The following is a 16,505-nucleotide window of genomic DNA, read 5'->3' as shown; positions in this document are numbered from 1 at the left end:
ATATCTCGGATACCACAATGACAAGAATCACAGAAAACAGTACAGTTACAAACCTATAGGACTTACTTCATCAAGGCCATCAAGCATTATTTTTAAAGTACCCACTTTATTAAGTAACCTTGTGAGAAGAAAGGAGATGCAAAATAGAGCTTTTAGTGTGGATGGTAGTTACAAAGCTTTACAGTACTCAGTTCAGTGAGACTGATCCCAATTAGGACATCCCAGTAATACAAACAGATAACAGATCTAGAGGTACTTATCTATATAGGTATGTTTAATACATCTTTCCAGTCAAGATTCTAGGAAGAAATCCTCATCTATATCCTTTTGTATCAGGGAGGTACACACTCAGGCCATAAGGGAAGCACTAAATTACTTTTCATGAAAAAAAACAAACAAACCCAAACTTTTTGTTTTAAAGGCAATTAATACAATTAAGTATGAAACAGCACCTTTCATGCCAGAAATTCACACTGCGTGAGTTCACTTGGCCAGAAAAGTGCAGTGTTTGTTCTTAAAACTATAGCTAGAAGAATGCAATGTTCAGTCTGGAAAGATTTCAGCTATGTATTGATAGGGTAAAGAGTTGCTAAGGTTAACAGGAGCTTTTGAGGGGAATGGAACAGAAAAACAGGTATTATTTTCTTAGGTAATTGTTCCATTCACGAAAAATAGAAGAACGTGTAAGAACCCTATGGATGAAAGATGGGTCAATATTGATCCAGAAAGCATTTTAAGTCTTTTACAGTGGTAGAATGAACCAAGCTCACGGGAAGCCCTGGCTACTAATTCAAGGAAAGCTGGGGTAATTTTTCCCCTGTAAGAGATGGGGTAGGTGATATTCAAAAGTCATTTCTTTCATATTGCTTGGCTCTTCCTCTTGGGGTTACTCAACAGGACTTACAGTTCACACTACTGTCACAGTATCATAACAGAGGCAATTTGTCCCACAACTTTTAATACAGGATTGCATTTTTTCCGAGGATATACTAGCTTTGATGCATTCAACCAGTTCCTAAGTAAATGAAGGAAGTTTAGTGTGTCCTATTCTCATGTATATTATTATTGATTTTTATCTCCTAAAATTATATGTTTTACCTCCTGAAATTATATGTTTTTATAGTGAACATCCCTTTCTACTAGTAGTAGATGCATATTTCAGTATTTTATATGGCATGCTTAAATTACATTAGTTTTTAGATTACTTTTCACGGTCTGTGTGATTTCCCTTGTGTAATTTCATTCTCATGGAAAATGGTAAAATGCTTATGATATGGACTTTTTTGAGCCTTTTATTAAGCTGCTTTGTCTCCTGTTGGGCAAAAAAATATATGTTCCATATTATATGTACAGGAAACTTACTGCCATTATTATTGTTATTATTATTGTTGTTGTTCTCCAGTGATTCTGCAGTGCTCAATTTATAAGCAAAAAAGACAAAACTTCATGCCAGAGATATTAAAGGAACTAATCTCTATGCCTACCTCATTAGGAGGAATTGCTCAAGAGCATGTTGTCCTTATATACAGATTGCCCCTGTAAGGCTGTCAATGTCAGCAAGACCTTGGATGCATCTGTCATGCTCGTGACTGAACTTGGTACATTTTCTTGCGTGTATTTGCTTAAGAGTACAAAAAATTTCTGATTTCTTTTTTTTTCTGTGAGTTTGCCTCCCTTGCTTCTTGCATCATATAAAAACCAGCAACTGGAATCAAGTGGCAAAGTCTCTTTTTCCCTTCCTACAGGAATATTTTCTTATCATTGAGTTAATATTGAAAGTCAATTTTTTTGGTTCTAAGACTTCAGGTCTTGCATGTATTGGATGAGTCAATGAATAAATTCCTTTAAATATATTAGTTAAGTAAAATAAGCATTTTGAAACTGTAAAAACAAGAATTGTGCAGATTTTCAGGACCTGTTATTTTCCTATCTCGGTATACAAATATCTTTCAGATATTTTTCTAGAAATGCTTCTTCAGGACAAGAGTGACTGTGGTACTGGTGGTTGCTTGCATTGAATTATTCCTTGGTTCACAAGGCAGTCAGTGACAATTTTCTTCTCACTGCTACTCTGAGTATCACTGCAGCAGGCTTAAACACTCAGTTTTGTGCAAGAGTGATTCCCTATTAAGGGTGTTGACTCTGTCCAACAGATCTTGTGATCCTTTTTTTTAATGGATTTTATTGTCTTTTGCCACCTCGTATTTGCTTTTAATCTGCTTAATGTATGCCTTACCCTGCAGTGCTCCCAAAGCTAATAGTTTATGAGACATCTTATTGTAGTAGGACTACATGACTTGCATATATCTACCAAATGGTAGTCTACTGCATATTGCCTTCAAAATCTAATAAGCATTCAACTTTGTTTGTCAGCCACCTGATAGGCCTTTGTGACGTCATTCTGATTTTATGACAAAACGCTGATGTAAAGCAGTGATAACTAAAGCTACCTAGACTGAATAACAAAACTGAATATAAGAATCAAAGGCCAAACAAAGGTTTGTATAGAGTGACTCAAAAAACATGCAGGAAATTAATGTGATGGCAGCCATGGGAATGCCACTTTGGGATTCCAGCCTTGGGACTCTGCTGCCTTTGTGTTCACATTTGTTCTGATCACAGGCCAGAAAAGGATTGAGCATTGACATTGTTTAATGTCACAGTTCACAACTGAGTTTGCATGAAAGTGTTTATATGGTCAAGACATGGAAGTTGAAATTATGAACCTTGACTCCAATGTCCTTGTTACAGCTCTAGAAGTAATACTTCAAAATGGAACCCATTCCTCTCACAGAGAAGGGAACAAACCAAAGTATGCGTTATCTGCAAAGCTTACATTGTAAAACATGTGAAAGAGAGAACAGACTAGTGAACTAACAGATATTTTATCTTCTAGGTTTTGGATTTTATAAGAAAATGATTAATAATCTTTCCTAGCCTATTTTTCAAATAGACATGCTACTGCAGGAAAGAACCAGAGATTCTCTTCAAAAATAGAGAGGATGAGAGCTTTGTGACCAATAATATCCAGAAAGTAATGCCTGGAATAGTAAGTCCTAGTTTTCCAAAAGGTAAAGGAAGAAAGCATAATGATAAATGAAAGGAACTGCAATGCCTTGCTTACAAATGTAAATTCCTCCAAAAAGGGTATTTGAAACATAAGACTTCATGATAAGCATAGCAGGCACATGTGCATTTTAGAATTACAGAATATTCTGAGTTGGAAGGGACCTACAAGGATCATCAAGCCCACGCTTAAATGAATGGCCCATACGGGGATCAAACCCACAGTTGTGGTGTTATTAGCACCATTCTCTAACCAACTGAGCTCCTCTGCTGCTGAGAAGCTGCTCCCCTAGATAAGCCTGGGCACCGTGGGTATGACTTTTGATTCTGTCAATCAGAAGACTTTCAGCCAACCTAGTTCCCGAACTCAGACTGCTACCAGCGAGGACTCCTGTTAGGCTAAACCTTGAAGGTTTCTCAGAGCCAGTTCTGCTACAGATTGTTGTCATTCAATGACATCAGCAAAGGCAGAGAGGAAATGTACTTCTAATTTTGAATTTAAGTTTCCTGAGTTTTCTAAGCCATCAAACAACTCTTTTGGGGACAAATAACAGCCATCATATGACTTCTGACTACAAAAGGGAAATGGATGTAATTTATGTCAGATAGTGAGATTGTGCTTTGCTGCGTAATGGGAAGGTGATACTGGATTTGACATTTGGTGAATACAGTCTAAATTTATCAGATGGTTAATCAAAATGAATACTTCTACTGGCACCATCTTTTTGGACAGTGATACTATTTGCTTTGAGATTGAAAGCAAGAGCAATCCAGCTTTGCCATTTTTTAAAACACTGATCTGTAAACTTTGGTTGGGAAAAAGAAATTGGCATGATATTAAGGATCTTATTATTAAGGGCTCTTAGTTAGTGAGATTGATTTAGTTCTGCCCTGTCACAAGATAACTTTTTAAAAAAATCCTGGCAGTCAGATATATTCAAGGACAAGTCAATTTGTTTTAATCCATGTGGAGGAGGGAACAAACTAGTGTCCCTTGTGGGAAGGAGTGAGCTATCTGAAAAAAGTGATGTAATTAATTTCCAAATCCCCCTACAAGACTGAACTGTTATACACCTGCAGAATTTTGTGCACCTCTCAGACTTAGCACTCTTCCTTTCCTTTTATCCCCCTCACTCCATCTGTTCGTATAGCACCTGTATTTCTATGCCTCACTGACTCTCCATCTGTTTCCATAATTTGTATCTTTCTCCTCTGCTTATGGCCCTTAAAATTTATAATAGAAGTAGGGAGACATTAGGAATGAGTGCCTCAACATGTTCATCTGACAAAGTCTTTACACTAATGCTTTCAGTTCCTGCCTGCTGCAGGAACTCAAGCCTGTTCCTGCTACTCGAGGGCAGCTTTAGACTATTTCTAATAGCCCACCATCTGGTTCCTATAAGCAGTTAAATCTTATTTCACCCAGCTGTTGCTGCTGATGCAATTTGTACCTTTGTCCATGTACATTCTTCTCATTAGAAAGTACAATCCAACAGCAGGATCACTGTAGACCACTATGACCTGGTTTCTTGCTGCCAGTGACTGACTGGCTTAGCTCATGGTATACTGACAAAGTAGATTTCATTCTCAGCTGGATGTTACTAGCCTGGAGAAAAAATATTTCTCTTTCTATGTTGATATTGGCCAGTTAGAAAGTTTATTCCCACCTCTCACTTTTCTTTCATGACAGACAAATCAAAAAAGAAATTAAAAAGCTGTGTGAAATGTAATGCCGGAAATTTATCCTGTAGTATATTAAAACTGCAACATATTAAGTGAAGATATAATTGCATTCATGTCTTTCATTAAAAAAAAATTCATAAAATACACACACATAGGCATATTTTTATAAATGCCATTAAAGTAACCCACACGCTTATGTTCTGCATTATAATACTCCAGGAAGAAAGTCAAGCTGCATAAATGGACAGTATTAAGGCCTTGAGAACCTCAGAAATACAACTGTATTTTAACACAGATGATCTTAAATAAAGTCACAGCAATAGTTAATTATAGGGTAGCACTGTAAGTATGCTGAACAGATGAAAGGTAGCTTGTGTTCCTACATCACGTATGACCTGGTATGATGAGTGTTTGGTTACAGCTGCTGCTTTGCCACTGCTGGGAAAACTGAGGATTTGGCAATTTTTAAAAGAATGACCCAGGACTTATGAAAACTAGCAGAGGTGAAGATTGTTAACACGGTTGTTGTAAGGGTGAAACTCAGATCACACAGGGGCTGTTTTCCAAACCAGAAGTCATAGCCATTTTCTCATTGTATCCTCTGTCAATCAACTGATTATCAAAATGGAAAATCTTCAAGAATTATTATTCCAAAGGTCTGAGCCTCTCTGCCATTTTTAGTTTATCATAATGCAATCCAATCTGTCAGTGAATGTCACTTTGCTCATGTAGACTTTGCTTGTAATGCTTTCAGTGTAACAAAATATAGTCACTCCCACCATTTCTTAATCTTCTGCTGGTATTCAGGCCATTTTAAGAAGGTGACCTAGTATCATTCTCTCAGGCATTCAGTTAATCTGGTGCAAAAGAACTTTAAATAAGTAGCTGCTCTAGTCTGTTTTATTGCAGAAGACATTCAGCTTTGCACACATACAAATCCCTTGCTGGACACCTAAGACATAAACTGGAAAAGATATCCGTGTGTGTATATATATAATTAATAAGTCATACTTTGAGCTTTCACAATGCCTTTCACCTAACACTCTAAAAGTGCTGTAGAAACATTAATCCCCATAATACCCTTTGCACAGAAGTAAACATGAAACCCATGAAGCACAAGTGACTTCTCAAGGTCACAGAGCAAAGGCTACAAGTGCATCTTCGGTTAGGGTTTCTGCTCTAATAACAAAGTTATAATCCCAAAACCTCAGAAAATAAGCAAAAAAGCCCATAGTAATTTTCAGTGGCTTGGTAGAACAGGCTGGAAAGGAGGGGTAGTTTGGAAGACTGTAAAATAACTTCAATAAGGTGTGTAAGTTTAAAACTCACTTTAATTTTATATGGAATTATAACAGTAATGAAATGAGATTGAACTCAAACGAATAATGAGCTCTAAATTGAGAAATGGTGTGATAATGCTTTCCATGGTTCAATTAGTCAGCCATCTGTAGTACTTTCTACTAATAGTTACATTGCCTGGTTTAGAAGAGATTTAAACGCCTCTGTCTCGTTTTCAAGAACATGTACGCATTACACAAGAGATATTAGGCATCGTGGGGAAAATATAACAGGAAATATATGTGCATTGACCCACATCCAACAGATCTCAGTTTAATATGAAGCCAGTCTGAATATTGAAATCATTAACTGTGAAAAAAAAAAAAAATCTGAATATAACTGAAACTGCACCAGGCATTTCCTCTGTAACTAGCTACTTGAAAACCTTATCTCAGATCTGGATACCATTTCGCCCTTAGTGGCCATTTCCATAGCGGAGACCCTGTTAGAATGTTGCCTGGTGTGTTCCCTCTCAGGAGGGCTAAGGCTAGGACTGTCATCTGTCACACTGTAGAATCATTGAAAAGCACTGGTTCCTAACATACAGCTCAATCCTCAGTGTGGGACATTTTATCCTCCACGTCTTGAATTCGTAAGGATCTCATCCTTCATCTGGGAGAGTTTAACAAGCTACAGAACTGGGTTATCTTTATTGTTATTAGACTGGGTTGATAAGAAAAGGTGTTTTTGTACTGCTGAATTATTGGTCTAAAGTGAGAACCAGGTAACACTGGTTAATGCAAACTCAAAAAGGTAAAGCAAATCAGTTCTGTGTCCAAAGAAGAAATAGCTCTACTTGTAGTATTTTCTGAAGTAGTATTTTCTGAAACCTGATATTAATCCAGAGAACACTGGAGAGATGACACTCCATATTTAAAAATGGCTAATACTGATTTTATTAGAGTGTCAGAAACGGGAATTCTTTTGCAAAAGGGAGAGTAAAACACTGAAGAAGGTTGGCTGTATGTTTTAGTTGGTGTTAGGAAGCAGTTATTGTACCATCCAGGAGAAAAGGCAGCGGAAATACTCTTCTTAAGGAAAAAAGTTAACATAATCTAGGTTATGTCTTTATTGATAGTGATAAAAACCTGGTAAATCTATTGGTGATTCTTGCAATACATACAGAAGTGTTTTGCATTGACACATCAATCAGAATTTAAACACATCCTAATTAGTTGCCAGTGCCTGTCACTGAAAGGGCAATAACATGATGCACAATGAACAAAGTGTATTGCCTAAATACTGTCTATTAAAATAGTGTTTATTTATATTAATGTTAGCCTGCCCTTAACAAACTTTCATTGGCCTATTGCTGTGTTGCAGTTAGTTAATAATTTACTCATGATTACTTGTCTCTAGATAGCTGAATCTTTCTGCAAACCAAAGAGAAAGTGTTTTATGAACTCTTTTTAAATAAGAAGGGTGGGTTTTCTTCTAAGAAAGCAATGTAGTAATGAGCTGGTTTTGTCTATGCGAGTGAGTATAAATACCCCTGAAATTCTAATTTAACTTTTCTTGTTTTAACATAGAATGAATACTGTACTGCTAGAGCTTCTCCAGGACCACACTAAGACCACTGAAGTACTGATTATTTTATCTTATAGAATCCTAATATGGCTGTAGGTTTCTCTAGCACTTAAAATGATGTCTTTTTAATTTTGGGTAATAAAGACATTACATGTCTTTTCTTTTCACCTGCCTTGACCCTAAAGGACATAGAATGATTATAAAACTTCATCTCTTCAATGATCTAAAAAATTCTAGGTTACCCATTTCTTGACACAAAATATGACTTGAAATATGACATTGTAGAAATTTAGAGGAAAAAAACCAGTCTTGATAACAAGCTTAGTAAAGTTGATAATACACATTTAACAATAGGCATGATTTATGAAAAACAGATCAAAGTACCATAAACCTATGTAAACAGTAAAAGTATTCTAACCATTGCAGTTGACAATAGACTGTATATATAAGTTTCTCATATACTAAGGGTAGGTGAGCAATAATGTATTATCACATGTATAGCAGTGAACTTCCTTTTAGTAGAAGAGATGCTGGGAAAACCTGTTGTGTGAGATAAAGTAAAACAATACACAAGAATTTATTGTCAGAGACTTTGAATGGGACTTGACTGAGATGGTGAGTAAGTGGAAGGTTTGTGATTAATATGTCTCACATTTAAATACTATTTAGTATTCTATTGCCTAACCTGCATGTTAATTAATAATTAAAAATTATCTTCAGAATATCCACCTGTGTACATTTATGAAAATAAATGCTTTATTATGCTTTTCCCCAAAGATATTGCTCCACTGATTACAAATTAGCCTGTGTCTAACTATTATTAGATATGCACATGTAAATTATTATTAGATATCCACATGTATCCTTCATTGATGCGGCTACAGACTTGTATTCAAAAGCAAAACTGCACCCACTGCAGAAGACAGAAAGAATCTATGGCTTTTCTCAAATAACTTATCTTAGTTCTGACCATAGGTTGAATTACAATTAGCTTATGAGAGGAAACAGAAATTAACATCTGCCTGCAGATCAGATTAAATTAAAGCAATGAGTATGAGTAGATGCAGCATATGAGACTATTCAGCTAATAAAGCTTCAGTCTACTGTTATCATATTGCCCAGAGGCTGCTGCTGAAGGTCAAAACCAGACTTCCATTTTGTCGGTTGCCATTAGGTATCCCAAAATTCCACTGAATTTAGCAAAGGAAAAAAATTATATGTGCTGTTGGAAAATACTTCCTTTTTAAAGCAGCCTTCATTTTGGCCTTGAATTAAATGATTTTTAATTCAGCCTGAGGATATTTTGTTTTATAGCCTGCTACAGGCTTAGTACTGCATATAAGACTGCTGCATTAGCAGAGCCCTGACATTTGACACTTATCTGTGACTACTGTTATATATTTGATCCTTAGCAGCACCATTGACTTGTGAGAGGACATATTTGGATCTGTCAGTGAGAAAACAGAATATTATTTCTTTAGAATACTATTTCAAAGTTTCATCTTATATCAGGAATCACTGATTCCTTCAAAAATTGCGACTAAGTTGAGTATTATTTTTTCATTATTTTGTTAATTGAAAAACATACAGTTCCAAACAGAAAAGAAAACACTAAGCTGTAATAATTTTGGAATTAAAGGTCACCTTTATATTGCATGCTGGTAAATACAACCTCAGTAAGAAGTAAGTGCTGATGAAGTCAGCAAGCAATTAAGGACATGACTCCTACACAACCTCTTCAGCTTACTAGTCACTTAATCATACAAGGTGTCGAGCCTTGTCACCGTGGACCTAAAACACATGCTTAATTTTAAACATGTGACTTGGTTACGGGATTCTGTGAGATTACTTGTGCATAACATTAGACACCTGTTTAAATGCTTTGCTGGATCAAAGCAGGAATGCTCAGCATTTTGCAGGATTGCATGTTAACTGGGTTTTATCTCATCCTCCTATTAGAAAATCATTTTGGTGGATATATGCTTATGTAGTGGGAAGAGAAAGAGCATCTTCTGATTATGCTGAGATTCAGTTTTTCAAACCTTACTGTATGGGCTGATGTTTGATAATGAAAGACTTATTTTGTTCTAATTTATTTTCAGTTGCAAATTACCAGTTCTCAGCTATTCAGCTCCAGACAACCGTGAGAGACAAGAAAGCAAAGCAGGTCATTGCAAGTGCTGTTCTTCCTGAATTTTGTTGAGGCTATTGTCAAAAATAAACACCAAGTTCCTAAATGTGAATATATCCTGGGGAGAGCAAAGTGTAAGTGTCATAATGAGCTGTAAAAAAATTGAGTGGCTGCTTACAAACATATGGTCTCCCTTTTATGGTTTTAGTATTCCTGATGTCTGATTTTTCAGTGTTAAGCAGATTTACACCTTGTGGACATCAAGGTAGCTAGTGCTCAGAGCAGTTCTCAGTGGCTGGTTTCAGTACACATACATTTTTCTTTGTTTTTCTCATTTACCTGACTTCTATGAAAATTTCCATTGGCCTATTTGGAGTAGAACAGCACTACTGTTCTGCTATTATTACTTTGCTCCCCAAGTAATTTAAATTGTACACAACAGGTTTTTAGAGGCCTACAGTATGTTAAGGCTGGCAGCTGGTTTCAGGAATGACTTTCAGAGCTTCCATCGTAGGGGCTCTGATTCCGACAGCAGCACCTCTCTGCAAGTGCCAAGTGGCAAAGTTGGCTGCTGGACTTAAAAGAGAATTGCCCAAAGAAAACAGGCATCTTTAGATTTATATTTTGCAATGACACTTTTTTCCTTCCATTCCCTTTTAGTAACTCCTAAAAAGAGTCTAGAGTCAAAGCCAAATAGAAAAAAGTAAATAAAGCTACCCAGCCTACACATTTCCACTATGCAAAATATCAGGTAAAATGAATGAAAAATCCTAAAAGATGAGGCAATAAACATTTAGTTCTCCAAATAAAATCCATTAGAAAAAAATAATATCAGTCTTTGCGATGATTATTATGGCAGTACCTGAGCAGTTCTGGAATTCTTGGTTTATAGCTAGCAGTCATGGTCACAGAGTGAACACCACTGTTGGAAACTGCACAAAGGTATGGGGGACACTTATACTGCTGTGTGTTTTCATAATTATGGCACATAGAGAACTTTTGTATTTCCTGTACTACAGTAACAGGATCTCTATTGTCACATTTGAAGTTTCTGGGTCTATCTGGAAAGCCCAGTGAGTGCCAATATTTATACAGAGAACTAGACAGCTTCCACAAAACAAAAGTCGTGAAGAAAGAAGTCCTGGCATTGCCCTGATATGTTTTCAGGGTGATGTTGCTGTCCTGATTTGATACAATACCACAAAACCAACACAAAGCAGTCAAAAAAAGATTTGCCCTCTTTTCTTCTTACTGCTACCTGCAGCGGTTCTTTGCACACCACTGCACGTAACTTGTTTCTCTGTTACTCTGTTACCATCATCTAGTACAGGGTGAAGAGTTTACTGCTTCTCTCTATGATTTGGTCATCAGGGCTCACTCAGAAAAAGAGGAACTAATGGCTTAAGACAGATATTGTAAAGGTCTTTTTCTTCATGTGTTCTGTTTTAGGTATTGTTGATGCGTTCATTAACTGCTGTTTCTGTATTTCTGTTAGTCCACCTGTGCTTAATAGTGATTCTGTCTTCAGAATATCCTGAAATCTTTCTTCTTTCCTGTAGCAAAATCCCTGACTGGAAAGAAAAATGGTTAGTACAAACGGTAATAAACAGGCTCTGATTCACAGGAGTCAAGAGTATTTTAAGTGTGTGGATTGATATTTATTAAATGCACTTACAGACCTCAGAGGATATAATATGGCTTAATTAATATCACTCCTGAGGTCATAATTTCTGCTGTCACATTTTTTCAGATGCTAGCCATGTGTTAACATTCCATTAATGCACAAACCATACACATTTTCCAATAATAAGTGGAAATATTCTACTGGCAAGAAATATCTAATCAAATATCATCTGATTTGGTAAACCTGGAAAGAAGAAAATGAGGATGAGGAACTACACTTAGGTCTAGTTCTTAAACAAAATACAAGGACATTGAAGGCTTGCTTTATTAAAATAAAAAAAGGCCAAAGAAAATGCTTTATGTTTGCAATATTCATTTGTATTAATTCCTATTCATACCATTTGGATTAGTGTGAACAGGGGATTTTCTTTAATATTTTATTTGGCTGGATTGAGTGCAAGGGTTCCTGTACTCTGGAGATGATCACTCTGAATGACTGGGTGACCCATTAAAGCATTCTGCTGAGGTATGTCTTTGTCCTGCCAGCTGGAGGATTTTGCCGGGGTTAAGTGCCAAAATAGATCTCAATACGAAAGTTTTAACTAATTCAAGGAAATTGTTACGTAACCTCACTGCCGAGAATAGTGTTCACATATACGGTTACAGAGAGATGTGATGAGATTGAATATATTCGTATTTGCAAAGTACTTTGATAGGAAGGTGTTGCAGTGTACAATATATTATGCTAAATATGTACTTCAGTCTTTGAACAGGGATTGGGCAGATGCAAAGTAAGCTAAACAGAATTTTCAATTAATGCACACTGAGATAGTTTGTCTAAATTCTATGAAAAGAACAATCGCTGAAGATAATTATTTGCCATATGCAAATATATAGTTATATGCATATTAGTACCATCTCCTGTTAATATTTCCTCTGCAGAGTCTTTAAGACAAGGACACCAGATCCAACCTTACATGTGTTTTACATCAGCAGAGGCTCTTCCTCAGCACCTCAGAGAGGAAATATTTTGCATTGCAACAAAAATCTCTCAGAATTATTTCATGATACTACTTTGTTTCCAGTATCTGTCTAAACACTACAGTGTATTATTTTTCACTCTGCTTCCAGGACAAAATAGGAAGAGTAAGGAATCGTATTAAAGTGAGGCTTGGAGTTAAATAGTGCCCCTCTGACCTCAGGAACACAGATAGAGCCTCTTGACTAGTAGAATCTTTGATTTTTTATTTTATGGTATTTCTATGTGTAAGTGCTTGCCCTGCCACAGCCACTAATGTTACATAAAGCCAACAGTGTGTTCTAGAGGGTCAACACAAATCTGAAGGAGACTGTTGGTCACAGTCTTTACTTAATGCTGGTTACATCTGCATAAGGTAACAACAGGACATTCTATATGGGATTGTTCACCTGAAGACTGGTGTTGTAGAGAATAAATGCATACTTAATTGTTAGAACTTTGGCTTTTTACCTTGGAAAGTATTTACCTTCAGAGAACCTTAAGCTGGTTGCTTAACATTTACTCTGTACCTTTAGTCAATTGGGAAAGTTTTATATAACGATTAAACAAAAAAAGTTGTGGTAAACAAGTTTATGGTATATTGGTACATAAAGGCTTTTAGCCTTTTTAAATATAATTTCCCTCTAGATAATAGCATGCAATTGTTTTCTATCATTTCCCCAGACCCAGACCAAATGCCTTTAGGCAAAACTGGGGAGTATACATTTATTCTCTCACATTTCACTTAAGAAAAAAAATTATTCTTTGTATAATGTAGTCACCATTTAGAGAACACATAAATCTTACACTGTTACTCCATTCATAGGGATTTTTTTCCAAACTGCCATGCCAAATTAATCCCTGGTGCAATATTGTGTCACCAGTGAAGCTGTGCTACTTCCTTGCTTGGACTCTTTAGTTTTAATTGAAAGATTTATCATTGCAGAATTTCTTTGTCTTCAGTACATGGATCCTTGGAAACCCTGACTGTTTTGCCGTTATTGTCTCCTTTATATAGTGTATGTTTTTGTTCTTTTTTAATCATGGTTTCCTTTAATGAAATACACAGAAAGTTTTCTCATATAAGAAAAATAAAAATCCCACTGTGATTTATACCTTCTTGTATAAATACAGTTATGCAACTTTATTTAGTTTTGTTGTGTTTATTGCACTTAAATAATTTTTTATTGATAATAAGTAATTTTGCAAGTTGTATTATAATAAAATGCAATAGCTTGTTCTTCCTCATACCAAGAATGTCCTAGATGTTGGGATCATTGATGAATGAAGGTGGGGGTTTTAATTGCAAAGATACAGGTTTGATGAATATTTTAAATACTTTGCCAGTGATACTGTACACAGAATATCCACAAGAGGGAACTGTTTTACATAGAGAGGAGCAATTTCCTTGCTGCTAAAACACTGCTTTCTGGAACCAAACCCTCCAGAATTATGTTGAGTTGGAATGATTGTGTCCTTGAATATGCTTATGGTAGCAACAGGAAAAATATAGGTAAACACAGTGTTTGTTATGTTCTGTAAATAGTATTGTTAAATAAATTTTGAGCTCTTTTGTTGAAATATTAGATAGACAACTAATCTGAAAACTAATATGTGAAAGTTTTCTGTTTGCTTGGAATAGATCTCTCCAGGAAACAGATCTGGAAAATCCTGTTGAGTCTGAAGGCAACATGAAATGCCATTGCTGCCTCAATAAATGAAGGATGTAGCCCCAGGCTTACTCAAACTCTGCTTTATCAAACCTGCATTAGAAAGCAGGCCTTTCCTGATTCACAAAAGAGTAAGCTCAAATGGAACTTAATGTGAGTGATATTCATTCAAGGATCATTTATGCCTATGAACAGGTGAACAAAATATAAAGTTACCTACTTTGCTTTGCCTTTCACAGATAATTCCTCTTAAGCAAACTTTGCACTGGTAAGGTAAGTCTCACCAGTTGATATCAAATATTTACTTTCTAGTGTGAGTTTCATCATAAATATTTGGAGAACTGAGCCATATTTATGTAAATAAAAGTTTTGTTTATACAGATAACAGAAAAGGTTTTCCCCTGGATATATAGTGTGTATATAGTATATACATAGTATATATAATGTACGTTCCTTGGTTTATGAATAGTGATTGACCATCAGAACTTAAAACAGCTTTTTACAAGTGATCACAATAAATCTCCTACCCCTTTCCAAGTCTGTGTGTAAATATCATGTGAACATGTTCAGATCAAATTATTTTAATATACAGACTATATTCTGTAGTGTTCTTGCTTTGCTTTAGTCTGAATTTTTCTTTAGGACTGTCCTTTGTGGGTACAGTATGATGGGGATGACATTTTAGAAGTGTCTAATGATCCTGTTCATATATGGAGTGCTCTTCAAATTGGTGCCTGCAGCACTGAGCTGCAGCATTAAACAGAATCAAATAAATACCTTTAAACTCATACCTTCTGAATGCATAAAGCAAGAAAACATATTTTCAGACTGCAGCACCTCTATCAAATCTTCTGGGCCATCTCAAACAACAGCAAGAGAAGACATATGTCATCTCTGTGGCTTCAGAGACTCATCCCTTGTTATCTGCCAGACCAGAATACTTAAGAAATTCCATCATGCAAAAGCCTTCCCTGGGATATGCTATACAGCTGCTCTTTATTGTCCCAGTCTTTCAAGGTGCACAGGGTTTGTGGTTTCTATTATCTGTAAGAGTGTCTGTAAGTACCTGGCACTTCTGAAGATCAGACATCAAGTGGCTGTGTTACGATGCTCCTGCCCTTGTTCCACTCCTAATGTTTGCTGATGGATAAAATGATCTGTAGGTATGTGTGCAGCTGTGAAAAGGGTGCTGCTGGAATATCAACCCAGGAATGCCAAGCAAATGACCATCAGGACTAGGTTCTGAGCCCAGAACCCAAGGTGTGTGATCCTGTCACAACACTGTTTTGTGGCCCGGGTGGCTTTCTAGTTGTGGAGACAGTTGGTAATGAAAAGACATGGGAGGGGATATCAGCTGTGGCAGTGCAGTCTGGGGATGCATGTGGCAGCTGTGACATGCAATTTCTTTTCAATCTGACTTGTTTTCTGCATCTAGAAATCCCCATTTTAATACCCTCTTAAAACAGTTTCTTGGGAATGAGCTGCATGAGGTGCACTACATAACATACAATATAGTATTTTTCTCACTTGTATACACCTCCATATTATTATCTTTCTCTATTCAGAGGCCTCCATTAAACCCTTCTTGAAAAAGGAAGCATTCTTTTGAAGTAACAGACTGGAGTGAGACATCATGATAAACTCACGGAGTTAGACAAATGGTGGTATTATTGCACAAAAAAAATTGGGGGTGAGAGAGCTAGAGAGCCCCATAAAAAGCTTTGAGAACTTATAAAAACTCATTCCCATCACTTAAGTGGAAAACAAAAACAAACCCAGGACAGATGCAGAAACAGAAACTACTAGTAGTAAAGGTTAAGAGATTACTATTTCATAATGGTGGCTCTCTGCTGGTGTAGTGACTAGATAAGATGGGGGAATGTCACGCACACAAAGGCTGCTGTATTTTACCCTTGGAAAGATGTCAAGAGGATCTGCATAATACTTTGTGCAGACAACTCAGTGACCAGATCATGTGCCAAATGGAGATTTTGATTTATATATAAATAAATACATCTACAGACATATAAATTCCTCTGCTTTTCAACGTGAATCCGAAAAAAAAAGGTAGGAGACAACTTTCCAGATTTTCTTGCTGGCTTCCCCTCTTCCCTCCCTCCCCAAGTGGGTAATTTTAAATTGCTATTTATATTTCTAAGGGTTAATTTCAGGAATGTTCTTGGGATGCGCGGCAATTTACGGTGCGTTTGCGGAGCGCGTTCCTAGTAGTTCCCCGTGTCAAAGACAAACCACGAATGCCTTCAGCGGAAAAAAACCCCACGCCGCGGTTCCCCGATGTTTATTTCACGCTCCCTTACCGCGTTTCCATGCCAGCCCCCCCCCCTCCTTCCCCCGCCGTGCGCATCCCCGGGCACCTGCTGCTGCAGCTCAACCTCCTCCCGAGAGCCCCGAGCGCGCCCCCCTGTCCCCCCCCCCCCCCCCCCCCCTT

The sequence above is a fragment of the Empidonax traillii genome, unplaced genomic scaffold, assembly GCF_003031625.1.
Source record: "Empidonax traillii isolate 1590-97213 ecotype Southwest subspecies unplaced genomic scaffold, ASM303162v1 scaffold67:size1865537, whole genome shotgun sequence".
NCBI classification, from domain to species: domain Eukaryota; kingdom Metazoa; phylum Chordata; class Aves; order Passeriformes; family Tyrannidae; genus Empidonax; species Empidonax traillii.
This window is presented reverse-complemented; position numbering follows the sequence as displayed.